Source organism: Apodemus sylvaticus, chromosome 10 (assembly GCF_947179515.1).
Source record: "Apodemus sylvaticus chromosome 10, mApoSyl1.1, whole genome shotgun sequence".
Classification (NCBI taxonomy): domain Eukaryota; kingdom Metazoa; phylum Chordata; class Mammalia; order Rodentia; family Muridae; genus Apodemus; species Apodemus sylvaticus.
Window position 1 is genome coordinate 18,754,327 of NC_067481.1, and position 16,118 is coordinate 18,770,444.

Below are 16,118 nucleotides of genomic sequence, written 5' to 3' on the forward strand. Positions count from 1 at the left end.
TGTATCCCCTCTCATCCCTCTGCCCCTCCCTCTTGCTGAAATAGGAAGCTCATGGCCTCTTGGGTCCAGCACAAGCCCGCACAGAGGACCATAGAAGGCAGATTGGCACAAGGGAATGGCAACTGACAGAGGTAGCAGGCTGTAGGTCCGATTTTAGCTATCATGGTGAGGTTAGACCAATTCATTACCTTCTTCTGGCTTCAAGTCCTTCATTGAAGAGTCTCCGATGGAGTTAGAGTCTAGATCGATAGAGTCTGGAAGGTCTGCCACCAATGTATTTACAAAATAAACTGATGCATTGGAGCAAATGGATCCTAACTGTAATGGTTTTTAACCAGATTGCAGTAGCACAGGTTGGGGTACGTAAGCTCTCTTTCCCTGGGGGGATTTTTGGGACCAGGGTCCTTCCATTTTGTGGCACTGCCATTTCTTAGGTCCTTGTTCTTTTGGGGGGATGAGGCTAGATTACCACTTAGGGGTCCATCTGCAGGAAGGGGAGGAGTATGTGGGGGAGGAGCAAGGGGAGGGGCATGTGGAGGAGGAGCAAGGGGAGGAGCATGTGGAGGAGGAGCAAGGGGAGGAGCATGTGGAGGAGGTGCTCTTTGTTCCCCAGCTGGGCAGGCTTCCTTTACTCAGTCATCTCCAACTGAAAGAGCAGTAAAGGTAGGGGAGATGTGGGGTCTGAAAGAAGAGGAACACCAGGCTCTGTCTTGTATATTCTATGCTAGGGTCTAAAAGGACCCTGAGAAAATGAAAACAGACCTTGACCTCTGTTACGGGGCTGTATGTGTGCGATGAATATGTTGGAAGACCATGGGCAGGAGGGTGGAAAGTTACTAAAGCCGAGTTTCTAAAGCAGTTACTAAGAAAGGTGGTGCCGATGCTTCTATATCAGAGGGTGGTCCACCCATTCTACACCATGGAATCATTTGGTATCTCAGAAAACCCCTTTCCAGAAGAATAGTTTTAAATGCATAAGTAAAATATGTACAATTACAGGCCAGAGAGCTAGAGCGGTGGTTGAGTGCTTGCTGTCCCTACAGAGGACCCAGGTTTGGTTCCCAGCACCCATGCTAGGTGACTCACAACTGCTTGTAGCTCTAATTCCAGGGGATCTGGTGCTCTCTGGCCTCCACAAGCATCTGCACGCATGTAGTCCACACAAACTCACGTAAGCACACATACGCGTACACATAAATAAAAGAAATAAACACTCAGGCGTGTGAACAGTTACAAAGCAGACATGTTTATGTATGGTTATCAGAACATTAAATCACTGTGCTACACTCTGTGGTGGACATGGAGCTATCCCTTCAGGGAGGACATGCTCCGGTGTTGGAGAGCTCTCCTTTGACAGGCTCCGAGCTGTTCAGATCTCCAGGGATGGCCTCGGCCACGAAAGTCCCCTGCTTCAAGTGGACACGGTGGTGCATGCCTGTAATTCCAATACTCGTGAAGTAGAGACAAGGAATCAGAACCTCAAGATCAACCCAGGCTATTGAGTAAGTTTGGGGCCAGCCTGGACTACATGTACCCTATCTCAAAAATGAACAAATAAATGAATAAAACAAAACAATAAATAAATAAAAACTCCCCTGTCCTAGGAAACCCTATATTCAATGACTGATAATGTGAGTGAACAAATGGGTCCTTTGGATCCTGTAACAAACACTCATTACGGAGCATTTTGGCGCTAGCGTAAGCTCTGCCAGGCTGCTTCCTGGTGAGTGGAGGCTCAGCTTTTTCTATCTCCAGCTCGGGTGCGTATTGATGGACAGAGCATTCTAACAAAACATCCTGTATCCCAGACTCACTGCTGCTGAGGACCCTCAACCCAGGGCCATTGGTGTCAGGAATGGTCCAAGAAAGTAAAAGGTAAGATGGTTAGTTGTTAGAGTTAGTCAGTGAGGACCCTGGTACCTGTGGTCGTTTGAACACAGCAGTATAGTTGTTAATGTCACAGGGCACGGTGTGTGGTATATTTGGTGTGGCATGTCAGGTGTCTGGAACACTGACGGGCTCCACACTGGGTGGAGTTGGCTCAGGTCAGCTGAGTAGCACTAAGGGCCAAGCCTCCCAGCAAGGTTGTCAACGGCAAGGTCAGAGCCCTTCTTCAAAAAGGAAGGCATCGTAGGTGGTGCTCCTGGAACCCTTGGATTTCCAGATTCCTTCGACAGCTCTGAGCCTGCAGGAGTGCCCTTGTCCATCTATTTGGGAAGAAAATGCAGACCTCCTCTAGGCTAACATGTAACTTCAAGCAGCGGAATGTCTTGTGAGAGTTCCCCACACTTTCTCCTGGCATAAATACAAACTAAATAAAAACAAGCATGAAGTCCCGGCATACATCAGTCAGGTATGATAATCTAATGAGTAATGGAAGGGAACATGCCCTAAAGGATCTGCAAGACATAACCGGTATGCACCAGCACAAGGGACATGGGGTGCTAAACTTCTTTTTATTATTTTTAATTATATGTGTGTCTGTGTGGGGGTCTGGGTATATGCCTGCAGGTGCCTGCAGAGGCCAGAGGAATTGAGTCCTTCTGGAGCTGTAGTTACAGGTGATTGGGAGCTACCTTGTGTGGGTGCAACACACACTCTTAACTCCTCAGTCATCTCTCCAGCCCCAGAACACGTTCCTATAGAGTCATGTCCACTGACGGCCGTGGGCATGATAGGACCCAGAACGACAGAGGGCAGATGTGGCTCTTTGCTGTGTAAGCACAAGGTTAATATTACTTGGTTTGTTGCAACCCGTGTTTATTTCCAGCAAACCACGTTGCTGGCAACCCTCACCCATTGAGACTACAGCTTCTCTATGTTTCTGAGAATCGTACTTCTATATATAAATATACAAGGAAACCGGGCCTGGTGATACATGCCTGGAATACCAGCTCTTGGGAGGAAGAGTCAGGAAGATCAAAAGTTCACGGTTATACTAGGCCCCCATAGTGAGTCCAAAGCCAATGTAGCTACATGAGACCATATATTTACAAAAAGTAAATACGCAAAGGATAATTAGTACTATCTTTATTAAAGGGTACATGTTATGACCTTTATTTTGTCTCCATCTAGATAGTGGCTCTGACTCATTAGATAGACATGGAACCTCGTCCTACAGTTGACTGACAGGAGTCCCTGGGGTCCTGTGATGGCTTAAATAGGTATGGCCCCCATAGAGTCATGTGTTTGAATGCATGGCCCCTGGGGAGCAGCACTATTAGGAGGTGTGGCCTTATTGGAGTAGGCGTGGCCTTGTTAGAGGAAGTGTGTCACTGTGGAGGCAGGCTTTGAGCTTTGAGGTAGCTTCTGCTCAGGCTGCATCCAGTGTGACACGGTCTCTCTTTGCTTGGGATCAAGATATAGAACTCTCAGCTCCTTCTCCAGCACCATGTCTGCCTGTGTACTACCATGCTTCCCACTATGACAATAATGGACTAAACTTCTGAAACTGTAAGCCAGCCCCAATTAAATGTTGTCCTTAATAAGAGTTGCCCTGGTCATGGTGTCGGTTCACAGCAGTAAAACCCTAACTAAGACAAGTCTATAAGCCTGATTCCCATGGTTCCCATGTAAAAAATTGAGATCGATATACTCAAAAGTTGAGCATCTGTACCACGTCCCTGGTTAACACACACACACACACACACACACAGTTGGAAAGTCCCTACTCTTCTGCACTCTATGACAGCCTACTAAGAGAGAAGCAAATGGGACAGCTGAGGAGATCGATGCTCCCCTCAGGGTTGTGGAGGAGGCAGGAGTGGGGTTCCCTTCAGAGCTCCGTCCAATCACCACTCTGCCTCACAAAGCACAGGATCTAAGATGACACAGCAGCAGCAGCCTGAGAGCCCGGCAGGCCAGAGGCGCTGTCTTTGCTGGGAGAGATTAATAGTTTCAGATACATGTTGTGTAGCTGCTGGGAATCTATCCCATCCTCTCCCTGTCGGAAAGGAAGATCTCAAACGTTTGCAACCCGACTGTGCTAAATTTTCCAGACTGTGCTAGAATTTAGTCTGTAGAACTTTTCCCCCGATTATTATTACTTAACTTAAAATCTTTGTAATCCTTGCTGGCTTAGAATTCACGATGTACAACAGGCTGGCCTCAGATTATAACAACTCTCCTGCCTCTGCTTCCTAAATTCTGCGATTGCAGGTGCACACCACTCCGGTCAGGCTGGGTGTCTTGCTGTTCATCTTCAATCCCTTCACCACCTGTTCAGTGCTAATGGCGCCAGGCTCAGTGAGCGACTCATCCTAGCGGTGAGGCTTTGTTAAGCAATGCTCTGAAGTGAGCTTGAGAAGGCAGAGGCTTTCCCTGTTGGTTCTGGTGTGGCCAGCGCTTGCTTCTTCTTACAGGATGCCAGGGGTGCTCTAAGCCCAGCTGCACACCCAGTGCCTGGTGTCTACCTCACTGTGCCTTTCCTGATGAGGGCATGCGCACTGGGCTTGGCACTGCCGACAATCCAGCTTCCGAGCTGTCTGCTTCTGTGGTGCCCTCGCCCTGCCTGCTTTGGCTTGCCTGGAGCGGTATCTCTAGGGACTTTCTCTACCCAGATACTGCCACCCCAGGGTTCACTCTGCCCTAATGTAGGCGGGCTCTTGAGAGTGACCTTGGACATCTGATCCTCCTGCCTCCACCTTCCAAGTGCTATCATAACAGGCGTGAGCTACACAGCAATAATGGTTAAAACATGATGTCAAAAACTGAGCCTGGGGCCTTGTGATCGCTAAGCAGGCATCTCCCAGCTAAGTTATACCTCCAACCTGAGAAGAGTCTCTGTGTGCTGTGCATGTGTTTTTTTGTTGTCGTGTGTGTGTGTGCGCGCGCGCGCGCACCTATACATTTATGTGTGTAGAGATGTCAAGTCCTCAATTGCTTTTCTGCCTCATAGGTCTCTCACTGAAACTTGAGCTCGCCAATTGGCTAACTGGCTTCGAGGATCCACCCAACCTTCTGCCTCCCGCTAGGCGCTGAGGTTCCAGGATTCTCCAGCACATCTGCATTTTATATTTTGGTGCTAGGGAGCTGAGCTCAAGTCTCGGTGCCGGCATGGCAAGTACTTTACCAACCGAGCCGTCTCTCCAGCCCAAAGATTCTTTTTAACTGAAGTCTTAAGGGTCAAATTACTTTGTGGTTTCTGTTTCCTGTTTGAGCCTGATGCAAAGGGATCTGTGTCATCTGCACATTCTTCAGAACTTTACTCGGGCACACTATCCAATGACACTGTTCTCAATGTGCTGTACGAAGGTGGGTCTGATGAGGTATGCCTATAATCCGACCTCAGGACCCGGAGACAGGAGGAACACTTGTTCAAGGTCAGTCGGGGCTTACATAGTGAGAGCCAGGTTTGCCAGGGTCACAGAGCAAGACTCGGGTCTCAACAAAACAACAACAGAAAGGGCACACAAAAAATGTGTCAGATGAGAGGAAAAAAAAAACACATTAAAAGTGTCAGTAAGTTACACAAATTCCAGATGAAGGTGGATAAATCAAAGCATCGCATGTCAAAGTGATTCGCATGCAGGCATAGGACCTGAATTTGGATTTTCTGTAAAACGCCAGTAACTTAGGGTTTTCTTTCCCTTCCTTTTTTTTTTTAAAAGATTTATTTATTTTATTATATGTAAGTACACTGTAGCTGACTTCAGACACACCAGAAGAGGTCGTCAGATCTTATTCTGGATGGTTGTGAGTCACCATGTGGTTGCTGGGATTTGAACTCAGGACCTTTGGAAGAGCAGTCAGTACTCTTAACCGCTGAGCCATCTCTCTAGCCCTAGTTAGGATTTTTCTTGTTGTGAAGAGACACCATTGCCAAGGCAACTCTTTTTTTTTTTTTTTAATTTTATTCCTTTGATGTGGATTGGTGTTTGGCCTATATGTATGTGTGAGGGTGTCAGATCCTGAAGTTACAGCTGTGAGCTGCCATGTGGGTGCTGGGGATTGAACCTGGGTCCTCTGGAAGAGTAGCTAGTGCCCTTACACGGATCCATCTCTCCAGCCCCTCACCCCCAACCACAGCAACTCTTATAAAGGAAAACATTTAACTAGGGCTAGCTTACAGTTTCAGAGATTTCGTCCATTATCCTCAGGGTGGGAAGCATGGCCTTGTGCAGGCAGGCAGGCAGCAGCTAGAGGAGCCCAGAGTTCTACGTCTTGATCTAAAGGCAGGAGACTGTGAGCCACACTGGGCATAGCTTGAGCATAGGAGACCTCAAGGCCCGCCCCCAAAGTGACACACTTCCTCCAACAAGGCAACACTTCCGCATAGTGCCACTTCCCATGGACCAAACATTCAAACTCATGAGTCTATGGTGGCCATTCCTATTCAAACCACCCCAGCCAGATACTGCATGGTGCACTTATGATTCCAGCACTGGGGAGGCAGAGGCAGAAGGATCCCCGAGATTTGCTGGTCAGTTAGTCTTGCTGAATCCGTGAGCTTTAGGTTCAATGAGAGACTCTGCCTCAAAAAATAAGGTTTAGAATGAAAAAGGGAGACCCACCAATATTGACCTCTGGCTTCTATACACATGTATGTAGACACACACACACACACACACACACACACACACACACACACGACAAACCAGTAATAATTTTAGGGGTCTGGTTTGAGCATATACTCCAAAGACAGTGCAATTACTAAATTTTTTTTAAAGATTTATTTATTTATTGTATGTATATGAGTACACTGTAGCTGTACAGATGGTTGTGAGCCATCATGTGGTTGCTGAGAATTGAACTTTGGACCTCTGCTTGCTCCAGCCCAAAGATTTATTGATTGTTATATGTAAGTACACTGTAGCTGTCTTCAGACACACCAGAAAAGGGTGTCGGGTCTCATTACTGATGTTTGTGAGCCACCATGTGGTTGCTGGGATTTGAACTCAGGACCTTCAGAAGAGCAGTCAGTACTCTTAACCTCTGAGCCATCTCTCCAGTCCTGAAATTACTAAATCTTAAAGACCATCCTTGATCTCAAAAAAGTGAAAAGCTTTTAGAGTGCTGGTATGATACTCCAAATGAAAGGTAAAATTGTGTGTGTGTGTGTGTGTGTATGTGTGTGTGTGTGAGAGAGAGAGAGAGAGAGAATGTGTATGTGAGCATGTGTGTGTGTGTGTGTGTGTGAGGGAGAGAAGATGTGTGTGTGTGTGAGAGAAAGAAAATGTGTGTGAGTGTGTGTGAGAGAGAATGTGTGTGTATGTATGCGTGTGTATAAAAGAGAGAGAATGTATGTGTAAGCATATGTGTGTGTATAAGAGAAAGAATGTGTGTGTAAGTGTGTGTGTGTGTATGTGTGTGTGTGTGTGAGAGAGAGAGAGAGAGAGAATGTGTATGTGAGCATGTGTGTGTGTGTGTAAGGGAGAGAAGATGTGTGTGTGTGTGTGAGAGAGAAAATGTGTGTGTGAGTGTGTGTGAGAGAGAATGTGTGTGTATGTATGCGTGTGTATAAAAGAGAGAATATGTGTGTAAGCATATGTGTGTGTATAAGAGAAAGAATGTGTGTGTAAGTGTGTGTGTAAGTGTGTGTGTGTGTATGTGTGAGAGAGAGAGAGAGAGAGAGAGAGAATGTGTATGTGAGCATGTGTGTGTGTGTGTGTGTGTAAGGGAGAGAAGATGTGTGTGTGTGAGAGAGAAAATGTGTGTGTGAGTGTGTATGAGAGAGAATGTGTGTGTATGTATGCGTGTGTATAAAAGAGAGAATATGTGTGTAAGCATATGTGTGTGTATAAGAGAAAGTGTACAGAGCCATATTGGGGCAGTCTTGCACTTGGTCAGAGTTTGACTTTGGTCAAGGTTAAATTCTCCCAGTTAGCCAGGATTCTGCTCCACTTAGGGTGGAGCGCACGTAGTAAAGGTTAAGTTCATTGTTCCTCCTGGTATAGGGATTCCTGAATTAAACAGGTGACCCACCCAGCTGCCGGAGCAGTCAAGACGAAGACCTCCAAGAGAAGCTAGACAACTTCCACCGGAACTCAGCCTGGAGTCTGGGGGGAGGGTTTGCCCAAACTGTTAAAAGGTCCGGCGCCATTAAAGTTTACGGCTTTGATCAGTGAACATTGACTTAGCCGTACTTTTCGCCGCTCTTCCCTATGACCCCAAAATTCTCTCAACAGGTAACCCAGTTTACATGTAGCTGCTGGCGGCTACAAGAAAGAATGTGTGTGTAAGTGTGTGTGTGTGTGTGTGTGTGTGTGTGTGTGTGCGTGCACATGCACGTGCCCATGGGCATATGTGCAGAGGCAAGAACAGGCTGTCAGGTGGCTTCCTATGTCTCTTTCCACTGTTCTGCCTTGAGAGAAGGTCTCTCACTGAAGCACAGCTTGCTGTTTTGGGAAGGCTGGCCGCTGTTGAGCTCTCAGAAGCCACCTGTCTGCTGCACACACACATGCTTGGGTGCAGACAAACCCAACCATGCTAGGCTTTTTATGTCAATGCTGGGGGTTCAAACTCAGGTCCTTGGGTTTGCAGAGAAAGCATTCTTACTGAGACATCCCCTTGTCTCCCAAAGTGAAATTCCAGTGTATAAAATTATTTTTAAAAATACTGTATAAAATTCCCTCAAGCTCTCCATATGTGGTGCTTATAAAACATGAATGAATTTTGAGTTTCAGCTTGGCTCCCATTCCTAAGACATCTTATTATCATGACTGTACAAATATTCCCAAATCCAAAGTAACCTGAAATTGATACATTCTGGTGTCAAGAATTTTGGATAAAGAACACACAGTTTATATTTCCCATTGCTAAAGGGAGAAGGACATGTAGGAGTACTCTCTAGAGATTGGAGACAGCACATTCCATATCTGGGGATGCTGTTTTGATCAATACCCAATCCACATAAAAGGCTGTCAGGGTTGAGCAGAACTCCAAGAAGGAAGGACTCTGCAGCAAGAACATCAACTGTTCAATTTTATGTTGTCAGTATCATGGTGTCTGTGAGACTAGAAGTAGCCACCATGACAGGGTATTGTGTGGTGCTTGTACTGTGACCCAGAGTGAGAGTCACTATATCAGTGCCAGTCTTTGATGTCTCAGAGCAAGACTGTGTCCCCTGCAGCAGGGCACATATATCTTTTGGAGAAACAACTGGCATGCTGTTGAGCGCTGGTAAAAGCACAGTGCCTGACTGTGGAATAGCAAATGACCTACCTATACCTCATTAGCTGGGGTTTGTCGGACCAGCCAAATCACAAGGATGGGTGGACTGAGGCTCAGTCGTTGATAGATGTGGGTGTTGCATTGGAGCTGGGTGCAGAGCAGGAGCAGAGGGCGCAGGCCATCGCGTGTGACACTTCTTGGATCCCTCCTTTCTACCCAGCAGAGCCTCACCGCATTCCTGCCCCTTGCACATACCGGTGGCTACATCAGAATCCCATTCATCTAGCTGAAGGAAGTTCTGCATATGGGGTGAGTTGATTCAGTATATGGGCATTACTGGATAAGAAATAGACTCTAGGTTAACTAAAGAGCATCATATTGGGAGATAGTGACAAGGGCATCTCTTCCCAAGGTTCCTGGCTCAACCATTTTGCATAGGCAGTGCAGCTGAAGGGTAGTTAGCTCAGTGGGTGCTTCCTGCTGAGCCTGACTAGCCCAGTTCTATACTCAGGACCTATATAGTGGAAGGAGAGAAATGACTCCCAAAAGTTGTTCTTTGACCTTCACACATGTGTCTTGGCACACACAAACACACACACATACACACACACACACATGCAAGTCAATGTAATATTTTTTATATGGGGTTTAAGGTTAGAAGATGTACAAACTCAAAGCCTGAGCAGTTGATCACAGATCACGGACTGGTGGCAAGGAGCACTTTGAGGCCCGTTGAGGTCAGAAGTGTGTAGCATGCTGTGGGCTGGGTCTTGACTGAATAAAAAGGAGAAAGTGACCTGAGTTCGAACATTCCTCCCTCTCTGTTTCCTGGCTTTGATGTAGTGGGATTCTCTGCCTTAGGTCCCATGCCTTCTGTGTCCATGATACATTGTAAATGCTCCAGCCGTATCCATGATATAATGTAAACTCTCCAGCCTGTTCCCTTAGACTTCCCTCACGTTTGCCTTCTACAAGGTGTTTTGTCACAAGATAAGCTACTAGTGCCCCTGGCTCCTTTCTTTATTAATGTGTGTGTTGTTGAGTCAGGTGTTAGCTGAGGTCACCCTGTACTGTACCCGTAACCTTCAGTGTTCTGAGAAAAGCCAACAGAGCCCAGGCTGACCTCAAACTCTTCAGCCTCCTGCCTCTCAAGTGCTGGGGTTGCAGGAATATGTCGTCAAGCCCAGCACCTGGATGCTTCTTGGTCCACCCTTGCCCAGCTGACACTGTTGAAGGACAGGCATCATCAATCGAACCTGAGAAGGTAGAGACTTTAATAAATTACTACAAGTGTATATCTTACAGTAGAGAAGATGCCTCATCTTATAGTTGCAGAAGCTACAGTGGGTCCCGTGGACCTCCCCCTGGCAGGTCTAGAGGACGCTCTGCTTCTGTGGCCTTCCAGCTCTGGAACAGCCCGAGTTCAAGGCATGTGGCCTCTAGCCAGAATGGCACCAGTCCGGTGTCTGCTTCTGTAGTGATGTCTCCTCACTAGACACTCCAGTCTCCCTCTCCTACTTGTCTAGACCCCGTGACTACATCAGTCCATCCACACGACACGGAAAAACACCCCATCCCCCACTTTAAGCTTGATATTATTTTGTTATTGTTTTCTCTAACACAGAATCTCACAATAGCCAAGGCTGGCTTCCAACTCACAATCCTCCTACCCCAGCCCCCCAAATGCTGGGATTACAGGTGTGCACAACCATGCTTGAGCACACATGACAGTCTTGCTATCATTTTTTTTTTTTTTTACCAAATGTACATATAACTATGGATAGTGGTTATATTTCGACAAGTTTGGCTGAAATGTAATATTTTAATAATGAATGTAGCATTAACAGTACATGTGACTACCATTATAATAAACAATGACAATTACATTACTTTATTACAGAGGGCCTTGTGACCAACTAAATACCAGGAAACCTTGGAGAAGAGCCCAGAAGCTTCGAAGAAGCCATCTCACTTGCTAATTCCAATTACAAATAAGCAGTCTTTTTCTTTGAATGTTTCCTGAAAACACATCTCAAAAAGGCACCTTTCCTGAGACTGATGACAGCTTTCAAAACCTGCATTCCTTTTTTTCTGGTTTTTGCGTTCAGAGGCCCACATTCAGGGAGTGTTTAGACAGTCTGTGCATTTGATCTGCCTGATTGCTAGCGGGAGCTGTGACAAGAGGCCTGACAGCCCTCCCTCAAAGCTAGCTGGGGAGATCCCAGCGGTTGAGAATGCATGGGCGCAAACACACAGCAGCGGCTCAAGAGGCAAAAAGGTCAGGTTCTCTGGGGGTGAGTCTCTTCCTTCTGAGTAAATTGTAATATGATGCCACACCTTTATTCCCCACCGTCAGGAGGCAGAGACAGGTTGATCCCTGAGTTGGAGGCCAGCCTGGTCTACAAGAGAAACCAAAACCACAAAGGAAACAGTTTAAAAGCAAAAGCAAATAAATAAATAAATAAATAAATAAATCATCCACTCATGCGCTCATTTGTAAATATCTCGACGCACAAAGCATGGTGGGTTTGGACTATTATTGTTGTTGTTGTTGTTTACTTGTCACTGATCATGGGATGGACTGAAGGTCCTTGGCCACTTTGACATTTCTGGAATCATTCCCCTCTTTCCCTTAAGTGACCCACAGATGCTGGTCTCCCCAACGCTGTTTACAGCACTGTAATTTCCATCCAGGAGTCGAGGGTGATCCTGGGTAAACGAGTCACCCTGCTGACCTACTTGGCTTTACCTTGATGCTGAATATCCCTGCCTGGGGGAAAGTTCTGCCATTTCTACAAAGGGAGAGCCCCAAACTCAGAACTTACTGAGGATGAGCAGAAATCATCTCTCTTTAGGACTTGCAAAGCCCCTCTCTTTGGAAGAAGTCATCAGAATTCTAAAATGTATCAACACCTAAGAGTCTGCAAGTCTCATGATCTGAAGGCTGTGGTTTGCGTTATTTTACAAGCTATTCTCTATTGGGATAAAAAGCTTTTGCTTACTGCTATTTAAGACAGGCTTTTGCTGGGCAGTGGTGGCCTTTAATCCCAGCACTTGGGAGGCAGAGGCAGGCAGATTTCTGAGTTCGAGGCCAGCCTGGTCTACAAAGTGAGTTCCAGAACAGCCAGGGCTACACAGAGAAACTCTGTCTCAAAAAAACAAAACAAAACAAAAAAAAAAATGGGGGTGGGTGGGTGGAGAGATGGCTCAGCTGTTAAGAGCTGCTCTTTGGAAGGTCCTGAGTTCAAACCCAGCAACCACATGGTAGCTCATAACCATCCATAATGAGATCTGATGCCCTCTTCTGGTGCATCTGAAAATAGCTACAGTGTACGTAATATAATAAATAAATAAATCTTAAAACAAACAAACAAACAAACAAACAAACAAACAAAAGACAGACTTTCAGGTATCTCAGGCTAGCCTGGAATTTACCAAGTGGGCAAGGATGCCCTTGAACTCCTGACTTTCCTGCCTCCTCCTCCTTGCAAATGCTAGTTCTATAGGTCTGCACCACGGCAGCACCTCCTTTCTCAGGAACAATCCCTGACTGTAATTTTTTCCTAGAGAAGGCAGGATGCTAATGCATCATCCTCCCGTAAACATGGTCCTGTCTCTGCAGTTCAGTGAGTGTAGCAGTGATTCGGCCCTCTAGCTGTTCAGTGCAATGACACGGTGCTCTGTCAACCTCATCTTAAAAAAATCTAAAATTAGCTGACAAGGGAGGGTTTCAACTGGATACTGTTAGACATGGGCAGAGTGAGAAGACCTCAGCTGGGCAGAGTGGCACATGCCTGTAACCCCAAGCACCTGGGAGGTACAAGTAGGAGAATGGCAAATTCAAGGCTAGCCTGGGCTACATAAAAGATCCTGTCTCAAAGTATCAGCATCCATTAGAGGTAAGGGCTGGGGGAGAGCAGGCTGATCCTGGTGGCTTTAGGCTTATGTGACACTGTTCCGTGCAGTACTAAGATTGTGGTACACACTCTGACTGTTAGTTCCCAACTTGATGGATTTATGTGTGCATATATGTGTGGTGTGTGCATGCGTGTGGAGGCCAGAGATGAAATAGGTGTCATTCCTTAGGAACTGTCCATCTTGGGTTTTGAGATTAGAGTTTAGGACCTGGGCTTTGATGATTAAGTTACACTGACTGGTCAATGTTTTTGACTACAGGAAAAATGTGACCAGGTCTGGTGTATATCTGCTGCTGTGATGCCCCCACCAAGATGCACTGTACTTTACACCATGAGCTGGAATGAACCCTTTCTTAAGTTTCTTTGTCTGGTATTTTGTTATAGCCATGGAAAAGAAAACCCAGACTAACACACAGGTTGTGACACATTTATCCAGATCCTCAGTGTACACCACAAAGAGAAAGCCCCAGTGTGGACTGTGGGCTTTGGCTGATAATGTCATTTGGAGAGTGTGATGTGTGTACCTCTCTATTCAGGCTGTGCACAGTGGACAAGATGGCCATGCATAGCTGGGACCTATGAGATCTCTCTCCTTGCTGCTCGATTCTGCTGTAGATTTAAAATTGCTCTAAAAACCAATACGGTCTAATTTTAAAATTAAAAGGCAAACGTTAGGAGTGCAGAGTGCTTACCTAGTTTCATGGAGCTGATGTGTATGTCCAGCACTCAGGAGGTAGAGGCAGGAGGATTAGAAGTTCACAGTCATTCTGGGCTACATAGGAAGTTTGAGGTTGGGCCTGGGCTACATGAGATCCTGTCTCAAATTAAATTTAAACAACATTTGTATGAAAAAAAAAAACCCAAAAGTTAATTAGGGGTCAGATACTGTCCGGGCAGTGTGAAATGGTTGGATTCAAACCATCCTGAGTAGCTTGAAAAATCAACTTCTAGCCTCACAGTGTACTCCGCTGTGACAAACCCCCGGTGTGTTCAGGAGTCAGATAGGAGATTTTGCCTCCAGGAGATTGGCTTCTGTTTCATCCAAGTCTGTGGGAGAAACTCTGTGGCTTAAAACAGTAAATGAAGCCTACCGAGGCATCATGCAGTGTTTCAAATCCATCACCGCCCTGGGAGAGCCCTGGGCATCAGCTGTTCCAGTCGTTTCTCTCTCCCTGTGCACGGAAATGTTTGTAGCAGCATTCTGCCAGACGGCTCTCACAGCTCATGTCTGGGCAGATGTTGGGGGTGGGGGAGGGGCCGCAGTTGTGACAGCTAATGTCAGCTTCTTCCACCTGGGGGTGTGGAGCAATGGAGCTGACAGCTGGGGCAGTAGAGAGAAGCCCCTGGGCTTCCAGGTGCACCGCAGGGGGCTGATTCTGTTAACCCAGTCCGGTTTGCCTTGCATAGAGAATGAATAGCAAGTCGCCATGATTGATATCCGTGGCCTAATGCAGGATCTGGAATGCGGCTTTATAATGTGATTTCCTTTAGCTCTAGCCTTCAATTCACGGGCATCTCTAGATTCCTTCTTGCCTCTCTTCCATCTTCCTGGAAACTCTAGGTATGTCCAGCTTCCAGCCTGTGGACTGAATGCCCCCTCCGCCCATGGTAGCTATGCATGCAATATAACATTCATAAATTTACTGAAAATGTTAGATTTTTCTTGCACATGTTTTTAAACACATCGATAAGAACATTGCATTGAAATGTCACAAACTTAGACATTTCTGAAGTGAGCTATGCTAGGGGTCATAGATAGTACTTGGTATCTAAAGGCTCCTGTTTAGTTTTTTTTTTTTTTCAATATAGTCAATTAGAAAAGATTTGTTTTGCAGGGCGGTAGTGGCGAACGCCTGTAATCCCAGCACTCTGGGAGGCAGAGGCAGGTGGATTTCTGAGTTTAAGGCCAGCCTGGTCTACAGAGTGAGTTCCAGGACTATACAGAGAAATCCTGTCTCGAAAAAAACAAATCCAAAAAAACCAAAAAAAAAAAAAAAAAAGGATTTGTTTTATTTTTAATTATGCATATATGGGTACATGTGAGTGCAGTTGCCCTTGGAGGCCAGAAGAGGGCATCATATCTCCCGGAATTGGAGTAGTAGGTAGTTGTGAGCCCACCAATATGGCCACAGGGAATTTAGCTCAGGTCTTCTGCAAGCGCAGTATATGGTTTTAACTGCTAAACCAGCTATCGTGTCTCAGTAGGTTTTGTTTGTTTGTTTGGGTTTTATTTAATGATGGGGCTTCACACAGATGTAGCCAAGGATGACCTTGAACTCAGCGATCCTCCACTTCTTCTTCCAGGGAGCTGGATTTATAGATGTAACTCTCTCAGGGTCAAATGTCACTGCCTACATGCCATTGGGGATGATGATGGGACCCAGGGCCTCATGCATGGTCAGGCAAGCACTCTATTCCCTCAGCCAAGTGAAACTCCTGTGTTAACTCTAAAACAGCGCTTGCAGGGAGAATTCAGAAATGAGGGAGCTGGTAGGATTCCCGAATAATCCATGCTGGGGTGCACCACAGCCTGGGAACCCAGAAAACTCTCAATGTAGCTGGAAAGAAACCACCACATAGAAGCCAACAAGTACAGTCTGTCCTCATCCAGGGACATCGTGGAGGAGGTGAGGGGCCACTCTCCACTGTTTTCCAAAAGGCCTGAGTTGTTTAGATGGGAGCAGCTTTTCATTAAACTCCCCAAACTCCCCCTCAAGGCCGCTGTCAAGCGTTATTGGATTCTGAAACGAGGCAGGTGGATCTGAGTGCTGAGGGTGAGGCCTTCTCTTCCTTCTCTTTTCCTGATCACAGCTGAACTCTCAAAAAATCAACACACGTGCATGCATGCGTTTGTGTGTGCACACGCACACGTGTTGATTCTGTTGTAACCAAAACTCACCTCAAAGCCACCATCGGCATCTCAGCTGTGTCTCTAACGCTCTGAGAATTCAGCCGCCATCATTATTAGACACAAATATTCTTTTCCCTGTGTATGTTGCCACCACTTCATCCTCACTTCCCCTTGCCTTAGTTGCATTCTAGGCAAACACTCTACCAAGTGAGCTAGCTATAGTTTCAGTCCCCCTCCTT